General features: G+C 35.0%; 1 protein-coding gene and 1 non-coding gene across 4 annotated transcripts in view; both read right to left on the reverse strand.

Moving 5' to 3' along the window:
- LOC123316066 (protein hu-li tai shao) overlaps nt 1-12,339 on the reverse strand; it is a 41,072-nt gene that overhangs the window by 19,531 nt on the left and 9,202 nt on the right. The window lies entirely within an intron of this gene.
- On the reverse strand, nt 5,438-5,506 carry Trnaa-agc. Its single transcript has one exon. It is a non-coding gene; the product is annotated as a tRNA-Ala (tRNA).

Here is a 12,339-nt window from a genome sequence, read left to right on the forward strand (position 1 = left end):
TCAATTTTTCGAAGTAACAGTTTTTGAGAAAAACAATAATTTATCAACAGGTATACCTTAATTAACTTGAATTTACCTAGTAAGCGAATAATATATTATAATGCTAAAATGCTAACATTAAGTATAGGGAAACACCACCACAATTTTTTTAATGTCCCCTCGCACCTATAGAATATCTACCAAAATTCATTTCTGTCAGTTTTCTGGTTTCCAAGAAAATAAACCAAAAATTGCTTTTCAGGTGCCATCGTCAGGAGGCTGTATCAAAGCAGGGCAGCTCAAAATGTAGATGTAGAAGACCCACAATATTTTTTGACAAAGAATCACGCCTTGAATGTTTTCGCAACTATTTATTTACACCGTGAATATTTTGTAGAAAAATGTTGCTATGGCGGTTCAAGGAAAGATTTTGGAGTTGGAGGCATAATTTTATATTTGAAATTCTTCAAGGTGTTTTAGGTATATCTTCATAATACAGTGTGTACAGGGTGGGCAAAATGATACCTGAATTACAACTTTTTCAACCTAACGAGATAGAGGAAAATGCGTGGCACATTACGGTCGTCTTTTTTCGAGAAACTAATAATGCCATCAACTGCATTCCTCTATCTTCTTTTGTTTTCGAGTTATTGGCGAAAATTAAAATTTCAGCTTTGGTCATTATCTCCGTTTCTGTTTGAGCTAGGATGTTGAAATGGAAACATTATAGAGACACTTTTTTGATAGCAATCCAGTGGCGTACTATGATTTTTTCTAACAGGTATATTTGCTGAGCTATAACATAAAGATGTATTTTTTCTTATGAAAACAGTAGTTTTAAATGACTTAGAAATACTGAGTGCGATGTATGATATATTTCTGAAACGGTAAAAAAATGTCGGTTCTTTCTAAGTCATTTAAAACTACTGTTTTCATAAAAAAAACACAACTTCATGTTATAGCTCAGCAAATAAACCTGTAGGAAAAAATCATAGTACGCCACTGGATTGCTATCAAAAAAGTGTCTGTATAATGTCTTCATTTCAACATCCTAGCACTAACAGAAACGGAGATAATGACGAAAGTTGAAATCGCCCAAATTTAAATTTTGGCTTATAACTCAAAAACAAAAGAAGATAGAGGAATGCAGTTGATGGCATTATTAGTTTCTCAAAAAAAGACGACATGAATGGTACATTCATTTTCCTCTATCTCGTTGGGTTAAAAAGTTGTAGTTCAGGTATCACCAATTTTGCCCAGCCTGTACATAAAGTATGGAATAAATTTTGTAGCACTGGGATTTAAAACAAAAAAATGCTGGACCACGGCGATCTACTTTTTAAGAGGGGCACATTTTAGGCGTATTACCTTGCTTCACCCCCTGAGCGCTAGTGAGTGCCACCCCTAGTTTTTGTAATGGGAAGAGGGGTCGAGTGATACCTCATTTTAAAGGTCTCTCGCTCCAGGTTGTAGCCCTCGAGTTTGAAGTTGCTAGTGTTATCTTTGTTAACATGACAGCTTGTCAATTACAATAAGAAAGTGTTGATTTATTTATATTCAATTCAATGTTATCTTAGCTAAGCTGTTCAATCAGGTGAAATTCTTCGAGAAATTTACGAATCTCCATATTCCGCAAAGAAAATTGTTTCCTCCGGCATGAAAATGTTGCAACTCGAATTATCATATATCAGGTTAACATGCCATCAGTACTAGTAGACGGTTAATTATAACAACATGATGTCTATTTAATTCGACGAAATAAAATATTTTAATCATTACCTGGATGAGTTCGATCATGCGATAATAACTTGTTTCGAAATAAACAAGAAGGAAACAATGCCTGCCTTTGCACATTGTGGACAATACTGGGAAAAAGAGCCATGAGAAAACTTTCTACAAAGACATTGATCAATATGAAGCAACGAAATAATTGAAGAATGTCTCATAAAAATTCAAATTCACAATTTAAATCATAATTCGATGGTGATGATATAAGGTGCAAGTATTGAAATACCAATTCGTTAAAAATTTCAAAAAATTGTTGCGCTTTCTGTATAGCATTCGTTAGAACAGGAGTTTTTTGAATTGCAAAAAAAATTAACTTTATATGTCTTAAAAGCACAATTGATTGTTAATGTTGATTCTCAAGTTATAGGAATTTATCGGTCATAAAATGCATCGGTCAAAATCGGGCATAATTCATGACTGCCATCAAATAACTAAATTCCTCTTGTAGATTTATTCCCGATAACGGAATGCAGCAATTAAATGAAATGAAATTCCTCTTGAATTTTTTCATTTATTTCCATAACCCAGAACATTCACTGCAAATTCGAAATTTACCCGAAAAAAAGAATTGAAAAATTAGACCATATGCGTGAACGTCATCTGGCGGATAGTTTATAAGATATAAATTTTTTTATTTCCCCTTGACAATTTAAATTTACACAAGTGTTTTCATCGGTACTTAACAACTATTTTCTGTACTTCAATTCAATTAGATCGTTTTCATTAAGAATGAGAATAAAAAATTCAAGCTGCCTATAACTCTTAAACCGTTAGGTGGATCTTTTTTCAAAAGTTAGAGGTTTCACTACGAATTTTCCATCACTGAGTTCAATCCAAGCATTTGGGAGCATTTCCTGTTCAAATTCGAAAATTATACAACAATGGGGAATTCTCCTGAATTTGGGTTATCACAGCATATGCAAGTTTAAACTGAATAATTATGAGTTTCATTCATGAATTTTTCAAATGCAACGCGGAAACAATTCAAAATCATTCTTCAAATATGAGGTTTTAAAATTTAAATCGCTTTAATAACGATTCGGCAGCAGCGCCTACTAGAAAATGAAAAGAACAATGGCTTGTTTATAAATCAACAGCTGTTGATTTCCAGCCATCATAAGGCGCGTACTCACTGGCGAGCTTCAACAGCAACCGGCCATAAAAATCCCATAAAATTGTACGACCTTCCTTGTTCGTCGCAGACTTCATAGACAGCCATCTTTGTCTATCTCATCAAGATAGAGTATTTGTTGTTCTTTATTATCAACGCATTTTTCAGTTGATGTTGCCAACTTGTGCAATAGAAACGAAACGCTTTAAATATTAAATACCCACTTTAATTTTTCATTTTTTAGTTATTTTTGGGAAACGGTTGAAATGGTTATTTCAAAATATGACGTTTCAAAGATATTTCATAAAAAATGCATAATTTTCGTCAGAAGGAGTCTTCCCTATTGACCAAAATGATAGAATTCTTGTTCCTAGAAAAGAATTGAATATGCCATTGACGTTTTTATTTCCACGTTTATTACATTTTTCTCCTCTCTTATGCTTTTATTTTTAACTTTGATTCCAGATATTTCTCTATTCTTATTGTATATTAATAATTGTTATTTGATCAGTCTATGAACTATTATTTTATTTCTCTTTCTCTCAATGGACAACTCAAAAAGTGAATTTTCTGAGAACATTCGGCAGTTTCATTGTTCCTCGGCCAAGTTATGAATCAGAAGATGGTCACCAATTCGAAAAAAATATATAAATAGACGTTTCATCATTATCACGATATGATACGATGAACACCTCCGAAATAAATCGACACCCACGAGGCTGCAGACTAGAATGCTGCAATTAGAATGTAAATACTCTAAGGACAAACTATCAACGAACTCTCGCATGTCTCTCGATTCAGTTATCTAAATCGTCCAACTCAAACCTAACCTATAAACCAAACAAAAGTACGCCGAGCCCGCGAACGTAAATGGCCCTGCTCGGACGTTGAACAACAACCGGGCATCTACCAACCGTAGAAACACCTATTATAATAACGTGGTGAATGCATCATGACCTCGAGTTATATTTTGTTAAAACCATTACATCATCGGAATAGCATTCGGAAAGATAGCGAGATGAGAGATTATAACCGATGGATGTTGGGACCGGGCATCAAAACGAATCATTTTGACATGCTTGCAGTCATAAAATATGCCAGACGATATTTTCGATTAATGTTGCAGATTGCAGAACTCCAATCCCACGAAATTATGTACATAGTACATAATTTCTTTTTTCGAGGCGAGAGGTAAGAGGAGAAAATCAACTTATTTCAAAGTTTCAATGATGAAACGAAACATCCATGGTAGATTTAAAATATAAATCGAAGTGGGTATCGATTTCCTCTTCAAAGACTCGATTGCTGCTCGGAGTTCAATGTCATTACACAAGGGTAAATGTACGATGTCAATGAACTAGGAACTTCCCCCTTATTGTTCGTGACGACAAGAATGATGAAACTTGGGGATACTTTTTATAGGGTTCCATGCGTAGAATATATGGCAATAAAAATGGAAATGATCTAATGACTATGTCGCGACGTAGTTCTAGGAAATTATGGCAAAAAAAGCGATGATTCAACAAAATAAACGAGAAATGATAAACAATGAAGTAATTGAGAACGAAAACTTCATTTAGGAACATTTCTTCGAAAACATATAGAAATTTGAAAATTATGAAATAACTTGGTTTACTTTTAATTGGAAGCCTATGCACGTTGACTCAAACCGAAGTAGGCTTATATGGACAATTTTAAGTACATGATTTCCATAATTTCTATTTTTGCTCAGTTCTAAGGTTTTTTTCACATAAATGTGTTAATCTCTCAAGGTCAATCTGAAATGTTTGGAAATATTTGGGCAATTTCAAAAATATTTCGGAGAAAGATGAACGAAATTTTACGTTTCAACTACGAGTTTACTGTTCCGTAAATTGTTCAAGATGGACTCCAGTTATGAATGGTAGAAAAGGATATCCCCAAATTTTTTTTTTATTTATGGATTTCTTGGATTCAACTTTCCATGCCTTTACGTTTTGAAATTTTTCGAAATTATCACGTTTTTAATTTCAATTTCTTCAGTTGATTGTCGAATGAAGTGTCTTTCAGGATTTCGAGGAAATATCACAAAACTCCACCTATATTTCGCAGAATAATCAGTTGATTTCTTCCTCCCAGATAACGTAAGACAAACTTAATGCTAAATTTGGAAGTCACATACCAGGATTTCGCAAACAAAATAGGAATCGAAAATACCGCAGAAAGATAAAGTATATCAGGGAACCACGAAGGCAAATAATATAAGATAAGGTCTTGTGAGCAGATAAATCACTATTTATTCAATCGCAAACCTACTGAATATGAGAAGACATAATTATTTGCGGGATACACTTTCATTAGTTCATTGTGAAGATTTGAGCAGACACCGATTGAATGTATCTCAACCAGAACGATGTGGTGAAGTTACGTAAAAGTAACGGTATACCTACATTGATTGTATCTATGAATTATCAGATCAAACCAATCTACTATCTTGTGTGTTTGATAAATTCCATGAAATATAAAAGAAACATGAAACGAATGGAAAGTACAGGCAATTATTGAATTTTAAAAAAGCGCCTCTCCCGGCGGAATTCGAACCCACGACCTCTTGATTGCTGGTCAAGTACTCTACCACTGAGCTACCAAAATACTCGTTCCATCCCTTTGACCCTCTGCAAATTCAGAATTTGTAACTCTCTTCCTTCGGAGATTGAGTGTTTGTAGAAGATAATAACCAACATTATAATTTCAAATTCGGTGACAGAATCTGCATGTCCCATATAACTGTTGGACAAAGACGAAGGAGCTTGTACAATTTGAGTTCAACAACACAAGCACCTTTTAATTTCGTGCTGGCAATCTAGCATTCCCATAAAAATTGATTGAAAAAACTCATTTCAATTCCCAGTTATGCATCAATATCATCAAGGTGGCCTAGCCACCACTACTACACAGTGATTCATGCTCAGACCAAGTCAATAAACTGCTTGGCCGACGGAAAAACAGCCGACTGCCACTTTCTACCCAGAAAAGTTTTATAATTTACTGTACCAGCACGCAAACCGTAATTGAATCTCTCTACGAAAGTGAAATTTCTAACGGCATTCATAATCTCCACGATTTCTTCAATTCATCAGGCATTACTCATACAAAGAAACCGCTACAACCACTGCTACCTTGATTATACTCGTCTATCCCAACAGACTGCAGGGGGTGTGCCTCAGGGTTGTAACATGGGGCCTATTTATTTTGTTCTAAATACTCTTGAATAATGTAACAGCCATCATCACCACCCTTTGTATACTTTTGGAGGTAAATTAACACAGTCCGACAGATTAAATTTTATGTAGGAAATGATTTCAGACAAGATTTGAACGATTTAAGACGGTGAACTCTGCTTCCAATACAGATTAATCACTTCGTAATACTGAAGCTTCAAACCTGATTAATCACTCTGTTATTATGTTCTAAATTAATCTGACAGATATCTATGGAGTTTAAAAATGATGTTTTTGTGTAATACAAGATATATTGAAATTTTTGGCCTCTATAATGCTAAAGTGCTGCAAGAGAAACAATGAAGTAAGATGGATAGGTGGTTTCACAATTCTCTACTATCTACGGAAGTATATGTAGTTGTTCTTCAATCTTTGATAGATGATACTTATTAATTTTTTTTGATTAAAACATCTTTAACACTCCCAATAATTAACAATCGAATTGTTTGATGTGTTATTCTTATTATAGCACTAAGAGTTTGAAGCTCTGTAGATTTCTGTTGTAGGTATTATGATTTCTTTGATTTTATTTATTAGTGTTAACCATCAAAATGAGTCGATTGGTGTCGAGAGCAGTACTTCATTTTCTCACTGGAGTTTTTCAAATTATACTCAACTATTTTAAGGTCATTATTATTATTGGAAATAAAAAACCAGAACAACATTAAATGAATTAAAGGATCGCAACTTCTTTGACATTACCAAGTATGGGATAATTAGGTCTCATCTTTTCTGGATAATCAATAGTCGACCTTGATCAACCTTGAACGATATTTTTATAACGTTACTCCAATGATCAACAAATGTGATTAGAATAAAAACTTGATTCCAAAGATCAGTCAGGTATCGAATTAATTGTAACAAGATAGGTACGTGTAATAAATATCGAAAGAGGTCTAGTAACACATGCCTAATACTTTCAGCAGATTAGAAGCTAAATTGAATTTGTTCCATTTTATTTCTCATAGTAGGAACTTTTGATATCGAACACAAAAATGTATAAACTTCCTATATTGTTTAAAGTTTTCGTTTTGAGACACATATTAAAAAAAAACAATAAAAACCATTCACCATCCAGGGTCTTGCAAGAAGCTATAAGGCATATTTTCATGAATTTTGTTTCATAAACAGACTATCGTCCGAAAAGAGTCTTCCAATTGAGAAGGGAAACATGAAAAAAATAATATCATGTATTTCCGAAATGATGAATATCGCAATTCTTTTCGATTAAAACTTTTTCAATACTAGATGCAGAGGTATTATTCAGAGACAACGAGTTCCGGTGGAAAGCTAGTTCAGATATAATTTCTTTATTTTTCAGTATCGTCAAATGCATAATTGATCACCAAACAAACAAATTAATAAACTACATACATATCATATTAAGTTCTCATATACGTCTATTCATAACAAATGTGAACGAGTCACCACTTAAACTTCAATAAACTTTTATGGATCGTGTATAATATCATACAATATTGTAATAGTTACAGGTATTGATTTTTTTGGTGCTTTTGCAGTTACCCCTTTCTAAAATTGAATTGGATGGTACCAATTTTTAATTCTCCAAAACTGAAAACTGTGAGAGGGATGATTCCTTCCAGAGCTTCACAAAACATAAGTGGTCATCTGTCATTTTTAAGCTAATCAACTGGATTTTTATTCATAGCCCAATTTTGGAGGACAAAAAATTCATCCTCAAACCAAATATTCATCGATTCATGAAAGTACAGAATTTCGATTAAAACCTAATTCAAAAACAGAATGTGATTTTGTTAAAGGCTTTATTTAATAGTGCATGTTGTAACAAAACGTGAATCGAACAAAACCAAAGAAGTATATAGGCATGTAGAGCAAGTCCACATTTGGTATGATGTCTTTTATGTTTTCATTTCACTAGGTAAGGAAGTAGTTCAACTGACGTTTAAAACGTTCAATCGATGAACACTGGTATAGGGAGTTGTTTTATACGATTCAATCCTACAGAAATTTGCCGATGCTTCTAAAGGTTACTCCCGTATATCGCATGTGAATTACACCATAACACATCTCATAAAGACGATTTATTGGTAACGCTCCTCTTTAAGGCTCGTAAACCTACAAAATAGCATTTGCTGGGTGGAAGGCAAATGTATCAACCTGCAACAATTTGTATTTTCGATACCATTCATTCATCATCGCCAGAAATTTCACAATCGGTTATTTTTAATATCGTTATCATGTATGGAAAGTGTGTCAGTATTTTTAAGCCTCAAAAATCTTTTGGGAAAATAATAATAATATACTAACGTATATTTTTTAGTAGCAATGCAAAACATTTACCATATGTAATGTATTTTCCATACATAATTCCCAATAAATCCTACAATGCTGTTTTATTAAACCTTTGATATCATACCCCAAAAAAAGTTTCAATTCTGATTTTATCTATATCGTCCATCAAAAGTTCGGGATTTGTTTTCTTATTTTTCTCCTACTGATGTTATCGAAAATTTTCAGCTGAAATAGCAATACTCAAGTTTCACTTAGCCCTTAAGAATAATAACAACGTGATCTGTCAAAGAGATTGTTCCTTTCTTAGTTCTTAAGAAACTACCAATTCAGCTCTTAGGTCAAGACTGAAGAAATTCAGAGAATAATCGACAATCCAAATTGAGATTTCGTTTGGGCTGTGAAAGTGAGTTATGAATAAAATGAAATAAGGAACTAAATGAGGGAGATAAATATGCCAAACACGAAACACAGGTGAGATAAAATTAGGTCAGAAAAAAACAAAGATTACAGTGAGCAATGCAGCTGGTGCACTGGCGAGATGGAAGGCTTTACTAAAGAGTCCAGATATGGCCGTTTTTCTCATAGTCGAAGAGTAGATACAAGTCTGGAGACGTCCAGGTACTGGCACAATACTTATGGTTTGAGGTGGTTTTTTTCGATGGCAGAACTGATTTATTGTTACTTCCAAGGACCATAAACTCCCAGACATATGGTGATGAAGTTATCAAGGGAGTAGTGCCACAATAATTCGCAGTTATCGACGAAAATTTCGTTTTTCTGGATGATGTGTTACATAGATACAACATCTAACATCTAAGTGATTACTGCTAGAGAAACCCATTCTATTCCACAACTAGCATAACCACCCAGATCCCCTGACCTAAATCCAATCGAGCTACATTGTGACCAATTACAAAGGGCCCTTGACACCAGCAGACCACATCAAGGTCATACTTTGTATTGAGAGTATTGAACTATGAATTTCGTTTTTTTGTCAGTGTTTTTTATTTTCATTGTTACTGAGAAAACATCATTTCTTAGAAATCTTATTTCTCTAATCTAAAATACTTTACATATTTATACTTTTGACGAGCAGTTTTTATAAGCAATAAGAGGTCAATATCTTTTTAAAATGAATAGAATATACTACATGGTCGGTATTTTCATTTTGATGTCAGGATTAAATGATTGAAATTCATTGATAAATAATATTTTACTGGAAGGAGGACAAACTTCAATGAAATAAGAGATATGTAATTCATGCAGATTCTTTACACCCCCTTTCTTCTTAGCGTTTCGTTCGATTCACCCTGCGATGTCTGTTGACAAAAACGAATTACAAAATTTTTAGCTAGGGTTCATCTCCGGCCAAACAACCTAATTGGGAGTTTCATACTCCCAACGAAACCAGGTCGCTTGTGGTCATCATGAAATCGATAGAGGGTGTCAGTGACACTCCGAAAATTCGACCACGGCCAGTTATACGGCTACTTAATTTCTGATGGAAAAACTGGATAGGGGTGCGTACATATATTATGTATACCTATCTAGTGACCGTCCTATGGTAAGGTTTCAGGAATTCGTTCGAAAACCGTCAAATGAAGCGTGGGCGTGAAGGCGGGCGGGATCGATATTCGGGCGCCAACCCGTCGCCTGGGTAACCGTAACAGGGGCACAAAGAACTGTTGCTGGTTCGCACGATGGCGAAAATGCGGATTGTCGGTCAAAGAACGGCGCCAGCGGCCTTCCGGAAGCTAATTATAGGAGGTAGAGAGAGGAAGTAGTAGCATAGTGTCTGCATAATATTTATATATGTATATGTAGGCGAATAATCGTTTTGTTGAACCTACTTTGTTCTTTATGGCATTATGACAGAGGAAACTTGAACAATATGATCACAGAACAGGGTGAATCAGGATACCTGGCCGCTGTCATGGTTCCTTTTATGAGGAAAATAAGATATGTGCGCCCATTGAAACACATACAAGCACACTGAGCCACCACCGAAAAGGGTTGTTGGCATCATGAAATATTCGTCATACCGTTGACTCCGTTCTCGCCACACCGACATCCGACTCAAACAGACGAAATCTGGACTCATCTGTGAACATGCTCCATCTATGCATGTGCCTGGCTGTTACTCTGACCTCAAATTGAAGCTACGCAGTCTATTCTGGGGCAATCAATACACAATAGATAAAACAAAATACCAAATGAGTTATAACCCATAATCACACATACGGACCACACAAAAAAATCATACACTCACAAAAAATTTGTTTCCTGTAATTTTTTTTTATCAAGCCATTAAGACCATATTTTGTGCGTGTCTAAAACGCAAACATACGAGGATGTATTGATATCTAGTTAGCCAAGACCAGTTCCATGCATAAAAAAATATTGCGTTACTATAGCAATGAATAATAACTCGTTAGAAGTGTCAGTGTGAAGTTTGAGGTCGAAAAAGTAAACCAGAGTCACGCAATAAATTAAAAGAAAGATGTCCACCGAAATTGTGAAAATCGAAAAATTGGAGTATCGAGCCATCATCGAGTATCTGTATTTTAAAGGGTTAAGAGGTAAGCAGATTTACGAAGATATGCTTGATACCCTTGGTGATCCTTCGTATGCGACCGTGAAAAATTGGACTGCAAGCTTCAAAAGAGGTAAATTTTCCATTGAAGATGATGACCGATCGGGAAGGCCAGTTTCTGTGTCAGTCCCCAAAAATATCGATGGAGTTCATGACATGATTTTATCATAGCGTCGAATTGGGCTAAAACGGATATCTGAAGCAGTGAAGATTTCATACGAACGCGTTCATCATATAGTTCACGTCATTTGCACATGAGAAAAATTGCTGCAAAATGGAACCCAAAATGTTTGAATGTTGACCAAAAGCGTGCAAGGGTTGAAGCACCGCGTTCGATCTATGCTCGATTTGAAAACGATGTAGAATTCTTAAACCGAACTGTAACTATGGATGGGATTTGGGTACATCTCTACGATCTAGAAACAAAGCAACAATCGATGGAATGGTGACACTCTGGTTCTCCAAGACCTAAGCAGTTTCGTGACCAAAAATCTGCTGCAGAAGTTCTTGCTTCAGTTTTTTGGGATTGTCATGGAGTAATCATGATTGATTTTTTGGATAAGGGTAGAACAATAACCGGAGATTACTATTCGACATTACTGACCACTCTACGGGAAAAAATTCAAGAGAAAAGACGCGGGAAGCTATCCAAAGGTGGTTTTTTTTGCGGGACAACGCCCCTGCACACAATTCGTGATTTAGGGTTTGGATTACTAGAACACCCCCCTTATTCACCAGATCTGGCTCCATCCGACTATCATCTCTTTCCTCAACTGAAAAAAAGTTTAAAAGGTCGTAAATTTTCTTCCAACGAGGAGGGAATAAAAGCTGTATCCAATTTTGAGAGGAGAATATGTTAAATGATAAAACATTTTGACATTGTAATTTCGTTTAGTTCTATAGTAGGCTAAGAATTTTTTAATATATCTTCGTACGCCTCTCAACAGAATTACTGAACATTTGATTCAAGTGCAAATAGAAAATTTTCACTCCAATTTTTGAGCCGCGTTTTTCTTCAAAGTAATGCTTACAAAGTGACATCGGTATCATCAAGCATACACAAAGTAACCTCTCAAGAAATTACCGGTTGAAAAAGCAGCCTGTAATGTATAAACCGACGAATTGCAATTATTATCAAGTGTACAGTCATCAGACAGGTGGGTAGGTGACCTGTAGATCTCGTAACGGTTCTTCGTTCTTCGAAACACAATGGCAGACTTCTTTCAGTCGAGTAACAAGGCTAAACTGCCTGAGCGGTAAGAAAAACTTGATGTATTAAGGTTTCATAATAAAAAAAAACTACGGTTAAAAACCCACTTCTGCGTCACACGGTG

Source organism: Coccinella septempunctata, chromosome 6 (assembly GCF_907165205.1).
Source record: "Coccinella septempunctata chromosome 6, icCocSept1.1, whole genome shotgun sequence".
Taxonomy (NCBI): Eukaryota; Metazoa; Arthropoda; class Insecta; order Coleoptera; family Coccinellidae; genus Coccinella; species Coccinella septempunctata.